The sequence below is a fragment of the Salvia splendens genome, chromosome 6 (assembly GCF_004379255.2).
Source record: "Salvia splendens isolate huo1 chromosome 6, SspV2, whole genome shotgun sequence".
NCBI lineage: Eukaryota > Viridiplantae > Streptophyta > Magnoliopsida > Lamiales > Lamiaceae > Salvia > Salvia splendens.
In genome coordinates, this window is record NC_056037.1 from 19,926,830 (window position 1) to 19,940,991 (window position 14,162).

The window sequence follows — 14,162 nt, forward strand, 5'->3', positions numbered from 1 at the left end:
AATCACTCTAATTGACCCCAAATTATTTAAAAGTAACCCACTTAAAATTAGCCCACCATTTACTAAATCAATCTAGACCAAAAAGTTAATCAATCCTTTCTAACCCATTAATCAATCTAGACCAAAGAATTAATCAATCAGCCAATTTAAAGAATTATTTAAATATAGCCCACTATAATCAGCCCTAATTTTTTCTAATTCATTCGGGCCATCATGGTATTAATCCCAGCCCAAAGAATTTTCCTTTCTAATTAAATTAATAATTTTGGTCGATTGATTCCTCCCAAATTTTAATTGCCGTTGGAAAAAGCATCACATTCATTGACCGCCTCTCGTCTCTTCTGAGTCGCCTCGAATTCTCCGGCTGCGACGCCGCCGCCGATGCCGGCTGCTCATCGTGGCTTCAGGCGCCGCCGACGTGGAAGCAATCTCCGGTAATCTTTTCTCTCCGAATTTGCTTTCAGTTGTATGTTTATTTAGTTTTGTGGAAATGGTGTTCGAAATGGGTTTGCGAAACTGGTTTAGTTGGGGGCGAACTTGTAGTTTGTGATAATGCGTGCAAATTAAGCTAGAAAAAGGTGTGTTATGGAGTTTTAATTTGTAAAAATTTCTTTGCGTAGTCTTTTTTCCCCTTGTTTGTTTGTATTTTTCTGCTATTTTGTGTTCCTTTTTGGTAATTTCACTGTCTTTGTTGTATGTCAGTGTTTATTTAATCGATGAGGCGGAATTCACGTCACCATCGACCTCCTCACGGACTCGCCGTCTGATTTCGTTGACACCGATTCTCGCCGATCGGTGAGAGGTGCTCCAGGATCCACTGGGCAGTCGCTGCCGTCGGAGTCTCACTTCGGTCGGTGTCATACTCCAGCCATCTCGGCTGCATCGTCACTGTCAATTTCGTCGGACTGCTGTGGACTTCGCGGCTTAGGAAAGTTTCCACTAATTTTCCACTTTACAAATTTTACCTTCCTGTTTGGCTAGATATGTTAGGGATATAGATTTGGGTTCATGAGATTGGGTTCTCTTCTTGAGCAAGTGGTGGATATGACTTTGGAGTTTATGGTGGAGCTAGGGCAAGTGGTGGATATGACTTTGGCCCTGGTGCTAGTTATGGTGGAGCAGGAGGGGGAATTAACGGAGGCAGAGCAGGTTATAGTGGCAGTAGTCGATACCATCCTTATTCAAGATAGATGTCTTTTAAGCATCTTGAAGGAGTTCTCACATTTCTCTTGGCTATTGCTTCTCGCCACTCGGAGTTGACTAGATTTTCAATGTACTAGCAAGGAGATGATCTGTAGAAGACTGGAGAACCTTAGTATTTTGTTGTTTCTTATTCGCTGAATTCTAAGTTTTAAGAATCTCATTGAGACACTGTTAAGCTTTCTAATCTAGACATCTTACCCTCTATGAAATGTATTTTGTTCTATTTTTAGTTAGAATGGCCTTTTGCCTTTTTAGGTTCTACCTGCTAGAAGCTAATGTTTATCTAGAATTGAGTATACATGCTCAAGTGATCTGTGAGATGATGCCTCACCAGACATAGCGCCTCTAGCTGTTTTTGAATCTGTGATTTGTGTCCAAGCTTTCTTGTGTGTTCTTTGGAAGTTCTGGCTGGATGTATTAAAGCCTCTAGTTCAGGTAGAATCTCTTTAATGTTTCAGTTACATTGATTTTAGGTGAGTGTTGATAGAGAAAGCTATGAAATACACACCTAGTAGTTTCGGTAGCAAACTTATCTAATTTTTAGGGATTAATCCATTGACTTAGTATGTTAAATGCTCATTCTAACTATAGGTATAACGATATCTCATGACACTGTATTTGCATTCCAAATGCATATTTGTTGCTTTTTCATAGCATGAGACCTGGGAATTTTGCTGCTAATTTTTGATTTGTTGTCATTTGTAATGACTGCTGAGATTATAACTTTTTACAGATATCTGAGTATATTAAGAAATATGTTATGGTTTCAATCTTTTTGTCAAGTATGTTCCAAAGTTAATATATTGTGTTGTCTTGCATGGTCTAAACTCTAAACCATAATTTTTTCGTTTGTTTTTTATGAGCTTTTGGTACATCTGACTTGTTGACTAGAGTTTATATTTATAATGTGCTTGAAATGTTGATGCTGTTGTCAAGATGATAGAATTAGTCTTATATATTGGAGACAAGAGATGCTGCAATAGTTATTCATATTCAGCCTCAAGTGTGTTAATTGATTCGTTTATTGGCTGTAATGGTCTTATTATGACCTTGGTTTGCTCCCAATTGCTTTATTAACTGTTCTGCTCTTTCATTTGATTGTGTCTAAATGAAAACTGGATGTCTACTTAATTGTCTTACTAGTGTAGTGTAGGTTTGATTACGTTTTGCTAATTTATTTACTTTGTACCAATCTTATCAGTCTTATCCCAGTTAAGATGACCGTTTTCATTTTTCGCACATGTTTTGTAAAAATCATAATAAATAGTTAAAGTGAGGGGAAAGTAAATTAAGAGAGAGAATAATATGGAAGAGACTCAGTTCCTCATTTGGTTTTTGTCATTGCAAAGAGATACAAATGAGTTTAAGCTACTTGTCGATGTGTGATGGTTAGTTATTTGTTTTATTTGACGTTTTATGTCTCAAGAGTAAACGGAAATTGGTATGCTATATACTATACACATCAATTCTTTTGATTCATCAATTGTTATAATCTTTTCTCAAGGATATCGTGCATTTTTTTTTCTTACCCTACAAATGTGTTCCTTCAGAGGGAAGCTTTAACAGCAATCTTTCTACTCCCTCATGGAGAGTTTGTATCTGGCTGGTGCTCGTCAAACGTCCTACGAAGAGGATGCACCATTAGAGTATGTATTATCTACATCATCTCAAGAATTCTTATTTCACCAAATTAGTCAGTTACAACTATTGCGTGGATCTTAAACACCTTAAGTCGTCAATGTATATAGACACATAAATTTGAATTCGCCCTTGCAGTGTACCTCGTTCATCTTATGATCATACGAGAACGTCTTTGTTGATTAAAGTTATTGCAAACCTTCATTGCTTTGTTCCGTTTCAATCGGGGTATGCTGCTTGATAGTAATATTTAACAACTAATAACATTTGTTTCAATCCCAGATGAGAAGGATCTGTTTCTCAACATGTTCATTCGGTTCATAGAGGACTATTAGAAACTGTCAGATGACAAAGTGTCCACAGTTAGCAAGAACTTATGTATGCATGCATCTAACTCTTCCCTTGGTTAATGAAGTAGTAGTACATATCTATATTCTAATACTCTGTTGCATGTAGGTTCACTGTTAAGTCATGCAGAGTCTTTAGTTCCAGGATTTTTGAATGAAGATGATGTACAACTGCCTAGGTAATTTGAATATATGCCTTCCTTCCATGCTGAAATCGGGTATAAATTATTTCTTCATGTCCTATCTTTCTTATTTTGCAATTTAGATAATGAAACATTCTAGCAGATGGTCACAATGCTGCTGCTTCTTATAGCTGCACTTTTTTTTTCTTTAATAAACTTGCTTCACTCACCACAATTATTCATTATGCGCAGGAGTGCATTCTGTACTTAATGTAATTTTAAGGCTATCTGAGATTGACAATCTTCTTTGTAGGTTATTTGTAAGTCAGTTTGAGTGCCGAATCGTTCGTGCTGCATCGGAAAATCATTTAGTCCATGTAAAACCTCTCTGGCTTAACCTATGGATATCATTCATCTTTTCCATAAAATGTTAAGTGCATCTGTTTTTGGGGTCTTAATAGAAATGATCGTTACCTTAGTATACATATATATATATATACATATATATATATATATTTTATCATAATCATATCTGTTTTCTTTTTATAAGATTTTAATGAAGTTTGTTTCTTCTTGCAGGAGCTTGGGAAGAGGTGGACTGCAGGAGCAACTAGCTTCCTATATTGGACTCCCGGCCCTGATGAAAAAAAGAGTAGGTACATTTTTTTGTAAGAAATCAACTTATGTTGTGATGTAGTACTTATTTTTTCTAGTGATGATAAAAGAAAACGAAAGAAATTCTCTTTTTTCTATGATATAAAACGTTTCCTTCCTTTCGCATACGATTTGAAAATCATGTTAATAAAAACCACATTTAAATAACACTTAATTTGCTCGGGGTCTTACATGATATGCAAATGATTCACACTGTTTTGTAGGGAATAAGCTTCATAAAAAGGAATTTTAATGCCAGAAAAGGAAGGTAGGAAGGTAAGACCGATCTTGTAAAGATGACAGCGAAGATGGCAGTATATATTTAAAGAAAACAATTTAATCGATCAATGAAAATTGAATGTTGGAAAGTTTCGAAGATGATCTAAATTGACAGAGTATTATGTTTTTTATTCTGATAATGATACACTGGTAGAGGTTTGCTTTCTGCATTTTGGTATGTGAGAAGGTACCGGGTTTCCAGCAGGTAGGACATCCGAGCTTTTATTGTAGTCGTCAAATCTTGGTCTTTGCGGATTCTGGTAACACTTCTTCTCATCTTTTTCGGGTGTCATTCAAACCCGTATATACTCAACTTGTGATGTTTCCTACTTATACATGGGTGCCTAACTGCTATTTATTCTCATTCATGCCTGATATGTTGATTTTATAGATAATTTAAATGTTTTTTTTGTAATTGACATGTTATGTGATTAAGAGTAAATTTCCGAGAGGTTGTCTGCCATGGCTCTCTAATATGTGCATCTCCCTAGTTTTTAATGATTTCATACACATCACCAATTGATAAACAACGAATATTAGCTTCATAAATATCCAAAAATTGCACTAGTACTATGCTACTTGCTATTTGTGTATGCATGCAAGATCTTCTCTATATTGATTGTCACTACTTTCACCACTTTTTTATGGGTTATTAGTGTAGGCTTCATTTCTCTCAAGGGTTGGTTTGTAAACTTGTTGCTTACTAACTTCTGGAGAACTAGGTTTCCCGTGCTTCAGATAAAGTGACAAGAGTGTTCTTTGGTGCCCGATTTCTTGAGCTAAGGAGAGAGAACTATTCCGGTTTTGAAAAATTAATTGAAAAAGCCATAGGGCCGATCGACTGAATGAGAGCTTTATGAGTTGCAATCTTGTTGACATTGGTGCATAAAAATGATTTAGGCAATAGGACAAAAAGCCTCATATCCAAATTATCACATGCCTAACCCTAAATAAACCCCTAGTGAGCCAGTTTGAGCCGCAAAAGCCTAATTTCTTTGTTGAAAATTTTGAAGTACTATATTAGCCTGCTTATTATATCCATTTTTTGGCCTATATTTTCTACCCTAGTCACTAAAAATAAAATGCTAGCACATTCTCTGGAGGGTATATATGGTGGCAAGAAAAAGATGGAAATCCTGGAAAATTCTTGGGAGGGTATTTATGGTGGCAAGAAAAAGATGGAAGTCCTGGAACATTCATCAGGTGGTATTCATTTATACTGAGATACAAAGTGAAAAGTTGTGTCTTCAAGCAAAAATAAAATAAAAAGGCAGCCTTTAATGTGTAAAAAAAATCCAAGGCTAGAAAAAAAAGGCAGCCTTTCATGTGTAAAAAAAAGCCAAGGCTAGAAAAATAAAAGGTAACCTTTCATGTGTTAAAAAAAAGCCAAGGCTAGTAAAAAAAATAAAAATAAAAGGCAGCCTATGATGTGTAAAAAAGAGCCAAAGGCTAGAAAAAAAAGTGAAAAATAGAAATCTGCTCAAAAGAATAAGATGACTTTGTTTAGATGGTAGAAAAATTCAAGTTTGGGGTGTTGAGCTGTCAGAATTTTGCACGCATTGAGTGAGATGTGAAGGATGTTGTGAAGGATGCTATGATGGATGTGCTAGTATTTTAAGAATGTGATAAGCTACTTAACCAAATATGATCACACCTTTACCAAAAGCCCCATTACATCCAAATGAATAAGACCTTTTGATTTATGCATCATATTGACTTGTGAGCGATAAATTTTGCTTGAGTTTGGGAGAAAGATCTTACGTGCTTAAAATAAAGAATAGCCGGAAGAAACTCTCTTTATGAATTAGTGACGATGGTTTGAGACTCCCAATACATAAATCGAACTTACATTGAAGCATTGGGATGCCTAACTCTTAGGGAATTAGTTCGTGTACAATTCTTGTTCTAAAGTCTTACCCGCGAGTGAATTCGGGGTCAACCTAATTTCTCTAAATGATTTGTGTGATTTGATGTGACTTGAAGTAGAGGATTATCTAATGTCTTGTGAATGTGCTTATTTGTCTAACTTGACTTGAAGTAGAGCAAGACTTATGTTTGGGGGTATTTGATGTGTGTGAGTAATTGTTTAACTTGTTATTATACAATGGATGGAATGGAGGGTAGCGCACTACTGCTCCAGTTCAGTTTTGACCATCTCACTATTTATTCCAGTGAGTTAAAGGGTATAAAGCTGCAACCAATATTTACTTCAATAGTCAATCATTTATTTTTATAAACCTAACTTTAGTTCGATATTTAGTGTGTCATTTCATACTAAAGCCATCAATGAAGAACTATTGCAAAATCTTTCTGATGCTCTAAACTTGTCGGTACCTGATAAAATTGGGGTTGTACTTGCGTTGTCTAATTCTGAATAACACGATATATTCACTATGCCTGGATGTGTGGTTAGTTATTTTCTTCTTTGTACATACATTTAGATATAATTTTTTGTTTAGTTGTAGGAAGTGGAATACATACAACAGTTTATAATTTTTATCTCTTTGGGATTCTTCTACATGCTGCACTAAACCTGTAACCCTTTTCTTGGTTGTATGCAGGAAAGACTTTGTGTTTGAGTTTAGGGTTGTTTGAGTCAGATCACAGAGCAATCATGCTGCATTTGAGGCTACTGAGATAATTCAGCATATTCTAGTGTTACTCGTAGTCGATTTGAAGGCCTCCCTAAGCATTTAGATTCATTCTTGCATAAATAGACTAGAAAGTACTTAGTCGATCTAAAGGTCGAGGGTGGTAGGGGGCGACTGAGTTCTTAACATAAAAGAAACCAGTGGAAAGGATGGAAAACTGAAGGCACAAGTCTATTTATTGATTTTTGAGCTTGCTTTGCTTGATCATTTGCTTCTTGGTTGTTGCACCTATATTTTTCTGCTTATTTAATTCATTCGTTGCTGCATTTTGCAGATTTATAATTAATCTGTTAAATATATTATATTTTTGTGAGTTATACTGTGGCTGACGTTTTTATTCTTTTTCTAATCCACTGTTTGCTGTCTTGCTGCTCTATAAATAATACATACATAGTATCCTATTTTTCTTTATCTCATATGCCTGTACAAATATGTGCTATATTAGTGTTTCTTTGATATATAAACCCCCACTGATTGTCAAATCTTGGCATCTTAATATATGCTTTTACAGGCTCTTTCCCAAGTACTTACTAGACACATTTGCTTTTTACTTTCGCATTAGGTTTGCTGAACTTGCATCTAAAAAAGAAATCATGGGCCTTGGAAGCTGGTTGAGCACTCAATTGAGTCTATAACAAATGTATATAGTATTTAGCATTGCAATATCTACACTTTGAGAAGATTTTGCCTTTTATACATATGCAGTTTTCAATTTCTCATTTTGCCCTACTGTTAACATGAGCATTTGTTTTGTATAGGTTCTTGCATTGCTGAAAAAATGTTTGGTATAGATTCAAGAGAGTTAAATGCTCCCACCGAGGCAAGTTACCCGAAGGGACTGGAACGTAATACAAAGCGCTTGGCAGATGTCGTCTCAGATGCTTCAAATTTTCGGTCATTCATTATGATAAACTTTGTAAGCTTTCCTTCAGTACAACTAATTTTAAAATCTTATATAGTGCTATAGATTTCATGGTAAGGTTTCTTTGCTTTTCATGATTGAAGGTCGACAAGACTCAAAGCATGACATCTGCGTTTCTTAGAAAATGTATTTGCTTATGTGAACACACTAATGATGTGCTTGAGAGATTTTGAGATCAAATTGCTGGTTTTAACTAATGGATGCTAATTTTATGAAAGTTACTTTCAAATGAAAAGGTGAGAGTTTGAGCACCTGCAATAACTTAGACTTGATGATCTTATCTTAAATGTTTGTACTATATAGTCTGGGGACAATCTTATTTGTATTTTGCATGTTATTTGCAAGTATAGTGTGTGCCTGTGGATCTAGTGGCAAATTTCTGAACTTAAACCTAACCAACTATTTTTTTTTGCTGGTATTTTGTGGAATGGAATAAAGAGGGCTTCCCAAACTGTAGTTGCTATGTTCACAAGTCACTTAGCACATAGAATGAGTTCGTAAGTTTGCCAGCATATTTTTTTTGCCATCTTGATCGTCTAATTGAAAAACTACCATGAACTGTTCAAGTGACTTCATTTCCTCATTTGGTTTTTGTCATTGCAAAGAGATACAAATGATTAGTAAGAAGAGTTTAAGCTATTTGTCAATGTATGATGGTTAGTTATTTGTTTTATTTGCAAGAGTAAATGGAAATTGATATGCTATACTGCACACATCAATTCAATTCTTTTGATTCATCAATTGTTATAATCTTTTCTCAAGGAAATCGTGCATTTTTTTTTCTGACCCTACAAATGTGTTCCTTCAGAGGGAAGCTTTAGCAGCAATCTTTCTACTCCCTCATGGAGAGTTTGTATCTGGCTGGTGATCGTCTAACGTTCTAGTTTGTGAAGAGGATGCACCATTAGAGTATGTATTATCTACATCATCTCAATAATTCTTATTTCACCAAATTAGTCAGTTACAACTATTGCATGGTGTCAATGTATATGGACACATAAATTTGAATTCACCCCTTGCAGTGTACCTCGTTCATCTTATGCTCATCAGAAAACGTCTTTGTTGATTAAAGTGATTGCAAACCTTCATTGCTTTGTTCCTGATGTATACCAGGGTAAATGATTTAGTAATTTTTGGTTTCAATCAGGGTATGCTGCTGATAGTAATATTTAACAACTAATAACATTTGTTTCAATCTCAGGTAAGAAAGATCTGTTTCTCAACATGTTCATTCGGTTAATAGAGAAGGACTATCAGAAACTGTCAGCATTTTGGTATGCGAGAAGGTACTAGGTTTCCCAGCAGGTGGGAAATCCGAACTTTTATTACAGTCGTCAAATCATGGGTCTTGTGAATGTGCTTATTTGTCTAACTTGCTTGAGGTTGAGCAAGACTTCTGTTTAGGGGTATTTGACGTGTGTGGGTAATTTAACTGGTTATTATACAATGGATGGAATGGAGGGTAGCGTACTACTGCTCCAGTTCAATTTTGACCACTTCACTATTTATTCCAGCGAGTTGAAGGGTATAAAGCTGCGACCAATATTTGCTTCAATATTCAAACATTTTTTTAATAAACTAACTTTAGTTCGATATTTAGTGTGTCATTTCATACTTAAGCCATCAATGAAGAACTACTGCAAAATCTTTCTGATGCTCTACATTTGTCGGTACCCGATAAAATTGGGGTTCGATCTTTGTCTAGGATGTGGAATACACACAACAGTTTGTTATTTTTATCTCCTTGGAATTCTTCTACATGTTGCACTAAACCTGTAACCCTTTTCTTGGTTGTATGCAGGAAAGACTTTGTGTTTGAGGCAGATTACAGAGCAATCATACTGCGTTTGAGGCTACTGAGATAATTCAGCATATTCTAGTGTTACTCGTAGTTGATTTGAAGGCCTCTCTAAGCATTTAGATTCATTCTTGCAAATGTTATCTCTTGTGCTGCTAAGTTGTTTTCTGTGATTGTTCCTAGTGCATAAATAGACTAGATAGTACTTAGTCGATCTGAAGGTCGAGGGTAGTAGGGGCCGACTGAGTTCTTAACTTAAAAGAAGCGGGGGGAAGGGTCGAAAAATGAAGGCACAAGTCTATTTATTGATTTTTGAGCTTGCTTTGCTTGATCTTCTGTTTCTTGGTTGGTGCACTTATATTTTTCTACTTATTTAATTCATTCTTTGCTGCATTTTGCAGCTTTATAATTAACCTGTAATATATATATATAATATTATATATATATATATATATATATATATATATATATATATATATATATATATATAATATTATATTTTTGTGTGTTATACGGCGTTTTTCTACTTTTTCTAATCCACTATTCTCTTCTTTGTACATACATATAGATATAATTTTTGTTTAGTTGTAGGAAGTGGAATACATACAACAGTTTATAATTTTTGTGTCCTTGGAATTCTTCTACATGTTGCACTACTAAACCTGTAACCCTTTTCTTGGCTGTATGCAGGAAAGAATTTATGTGACTTAGATTACTGAGTTGTGTGCCAATTCTGTTACGTTTGAGGCTTCTGATGTAATTTAGCATATTCTCGTGTCACTCTTAGTCGATTTGAAGGCCTCTCTAAGCATTTGGATTCATTCTATTTGAAGGCCTCTCTAAGCATTTAGATTCATTCTTTCCAATGTTATCTCTTGTGCAACTAAGGTGTTTTCTATGATAGTTCCTAGTGCATAAATAGAGTAGAATATACTTAGTCGATCTGAAGGTCGGGGGTGGTAGGTGGCAACTGAGTTTTTAACTTATAAGAAATGGGGGAAGGTGTGGAAAATAGAAGGCACAAGTCTATTTATTGGTTTTTGAGCTTGCTTTGCTTGGTCTTCTGCTTCCTGGTTGTTGCGCCTATATTTTTCTACTTATTTTATTCATTCTTTACTGTCTTTTGCAGCTATATAATTAAACTATTACATATATTAAATTTTTGTTTGTTATACTGTGCTTGACGTTTTTCATCTTTTTCTAATCCAATTTTTGCTACCTTGCAGCATAATTAATTAATACATGCATAGTATCCTATTTTTCTTTGTCTCCATGCTGTGTACAAATATGTGCAATATTAGTGTTTCTTAGATATGTAAACCCCATCGATTGTCAAATCTTGGCTTCTTAATATATCTGTTAAACGCTTTTACAGGCTCTTTCCCAAGTAAAGTTACTTACTAGACACATTTCCTTTTTACTTTGGCATTCAGTTTGCTGTATTGCATCTAAAAAAGAAATCATGGGCCTTGGAAGCTGGTGGAGCAATCAATGAGTGTCAAGTAAAGATACTTTCTATAAGGTTAGTGTTGCCGCTAATGTGGCAGGGTGACTGATCTTTCTCATGATTTTAATATTTTTGCAATGCCGGAATGGAAACTGCAGCTTGTTGCTACCATGTAGTAAATACTTAAATTACAATGGATGGAATCTAGACTACTTCGATTTCTACATATTTGGTCAAGGTCCTCAACAATTTAATTTGACTTAACATCTTTTATATGCCAATTAAGTAGTTTTATACATAGTCTACTATATTTGAGATTGTTATCTTTACCTGTCCGTTTGGTGATTATGCAACAAATTTTGGTTTACAGAAGAACATATTAGTAGTGTTGTAAAATACTATTCAACCTAACAATGTTAGTTGTAATGTTATCTTGTTCTAAAAAATTTTCAGTTTGCCTATATTGCTTATCCTTTGTGAATGCTTCTGCTTCAGGATCAGTCATTAAGCATCAATGTGTGACTCGCCTTACGTGGGGTATTGCTTTACGAGCTGTTTTAGATGCTTTGAGGAAGCCTGCAGATTCAGAAGTTTGTTCCTTCCTAGTTTATCAGTTAATGTTATTATTGTGAATTTCAGTCTTACCTTGGATTTATGACATTCCTTTGGGAGTATGGCATTGGAGCAGTTTGTGGACCATCTCATTGAGTGGCCACAGTATGCCATCATATCCTGCACTTTGTAGCATTTATAGATAGGGCACTCAACAGTATTTCGGCGGCTTATTCTGAACGTGATGTTGGCCATACTGCCAATACTGATCACCGACACGGTCATATTCAATCTTCAGCTCCACATATAGAGGTATTAAACATGTAATTTTATCTTCCTATTAAGTAGTTGAACCTGCATATGAGAAACATATGAGAAAACATGAAAAAAGTGCTATGTCGATGTCATCATTCATATCATCTTCCCACATGCCTATATGTGGTTTCTGGTTTTACCTTGTCTATGTTGTTGTGGATAATACTTCTACTCCAAGTGATTTGTGTGAACTCATGATCACTGTAATTTTGTCCTTTTGGTTTCAGATTGTATGCCCATCATTTTCTCTGATCGGACCCAGCAGCAATTGTCTGGATTAGCAATTCCCTCTTCGATCCCACTGCAACAGAGACCACCAAGTTCTCAGTTCACTCCTAATTACATGAATCCATCACAACACACCTACCCTTCCTAAGGTAGGTAATAGTGTCTTTGTATACTTTGATGTAGTTGCCTTGATACTTTTTTTATATTTACCTTGTTTTGACTGTATTTTTGAGAGCTAATCTACTCAAAACCCACAATGCAGTCACTCAGTGGTGCTTTGCTGTCAATACAATCTGCCTGGTCGGATTTCCATGGTCTTCTAGATCAACCTCAGCAAGTAAATAATCAGGTTTAACTGTGCTACTCTCTCTCACTGTGCGCTTATGGATTACATTAACATGGGGACTGGTTTTACAACTATGAGAAGAGAAACTCCCATAGAGGTGATTGGATGTAGCTGTCTTATCATTTTTAATTCTCTGTTTACACTTTGTTTTGATCCTTTTGGTTTTCCTATGCTTTTACTCTGACGATTTTCTTCCTTGTTATGAGTTAGCAATTACAAGTTCTATTAATAGCACATTTAACTTTATCCCACTGGTTAACTAAATCTCACACTTCTAAATTCTTTCTTAACTCCCGATTACTTTCTCGTTTTCCTTTTCCCCTTTTGTTTCTTTATTATTTGTTTTCTTCCCTGTGCAATGGAGGTGCTCTGATTCTGGTTCAGGCTGTCATGAACTTAAAGTTATCGTGCTCAGACAATATTTCCTCATACATGGCTGTTATCTCCTGCCTAAAATCTAAAGCTTTATCTATTGTGTGTGCACTTTCCAATTAAGATAAGTTGATATATGTCTTTAAATCTTACAACTATTGGTAAATTTAGCACACCTTAAAAATTTTATGTGCTTGTACTGTGCTTGGTGTGGTTTTTATGAACAGACCCCCCTTAATTCTTTAAGTAAGTGTGATTTTTTCTGTTGCAGCTTTTGCAACTCTGTGAAGCTGAAGTGTATCATATACCTGGATGAGGTGGCCAGCAACACAGCACTTAGGATATGGCAAAGTCAGTTGGACGCGAGGTATTGGTTTCTAAAATCAAAGCATCATGTTGTTTTTGTCATACTACTCTAGAGAGATACATGTTCATTGGCATTTATAATAGAAAAATATTTCCCAGACCCTTTAAATCTATTGTTACAATTACATTGAAAAACCAACAAGTTTATACTTTGAAAATAAACTGATTATTTTCAAAATTTTTCTTGTGATTTTAACTACTATAGTAATGCCCTAGTCGTATTGGGTCTATAACATTGTTTATAGTATTTACTGTACAATAAACATTGCAATATCAGCACTTTGAGAAGATTTTGCCTATTATACATATGAGCAGTTGTCATTTTTTTCATTTTGCCTTACTTGGTGCTATCATGGTCATTTGTTTTGTATAGGTTCTTGCATTGCTGAAAAAAGCTTGGTATAGATTCAAGACAGTTAAATGCTCCCTCCGAGGCAAGTTACCGAACAGGCAACTGGAGCTTAAGACAAAGCTCTTGGCAGATGCCGTCTCAAATGCTTCAAATTATCTGTCATTCATCATGAATTGTGTTTAGCGTTTGTATTTTGTGTATTGTGTAGTGTTTTTTTGTATGCATGTGTAAAGTGTGTTTGCGTAGTGTAGGTATTTTTGTGTATTTTGTGTATAGTTTATCTAGTGCAGTGTGTTTTGTTGTGTGCGGACACTATGTGTATTTTGTGTATAGTGTGTGAATTTTACGTGTAGTATATTTTGTGTATAGTGTGATTTTACGTGTAGTGTATAGTATGTTTAGGAATACTTTGTGTAGTGTATGTATACTTTGTGTGAAGTGTGTGCAGGACATGTATATTGTGGGTATAGTGTACGTTGAGTATATTTTGTCTATATTGTATGTGTAAAGGGTGTTATTTTTTTTTTGTAGTGTGTTCAGTTTATGTATTTGTGAACAGAGTGTATATTT

At 35.1% G+C, this 14,162-nt stretch overlaps 2 long non-coding RNA genes across 16 annotated transcripts; both read left to right on the forward strand.

Moving 5' to 3' along the window:
- Positions 1-289: 289 nt before the first annotated feature.
- Positions 290-9,945, forward strand: LOC121808239. 14 transcript variants are annotated; one of them, XR_006052158.1, is made up of 14 exons: positions 290-434; positions 703-1,638; positions 2,754-2,849; positions 3,124-3,219; positions 3,298-3,367; positions 3,624-3,687; positions 3,890-3,966; positions 4,189-4,240; positions 4,446-7,534; positions 7,653-7,810; positions 8,625-8,725; positions 8,839-8,930; positions 9,018-9,102; positions 9,618-9,945. It is a non-coding gene; the product is annotated as an uncharacterized LOC121808239 (long non-coding RNA). The 14 variants fall into 14 exon arrangements; XR_006052157.1 differs by having other exon boundaries at positions 4,449-7,534; XR_006052159.1 differs by having other exon boundaries at positions 4,189-4,232; positions 4,449-7,534.
- A 169-nt stretch (positions 9,946-10,114) lies between these two features.
- Positions 10,115-13,209, forward strand: LOC121810088. 2 transcript variants are annotated; one of them, XR_006052354.1, is made up of 6 exons: positions 10,115-11,136; positions 11,557-11,925; positions 12,156-12,305; positions 12,419-12,505; positions 12,887-12,976; positions 13,146-13,209. It is a non-coding gene; the product is annotated as an uncharacterized LOC121810088 (long non-coding RNA). The 2 variants fall into 2 exon arrangements; XR_006052353.1 differs by lacking the exon at positions 12,887-12,976 and having other exon boundaries at positions 10,116-11,136.
- The last annotated feature ends 953 nt before the right edge of the window (positions 13,210-14,162 follow it).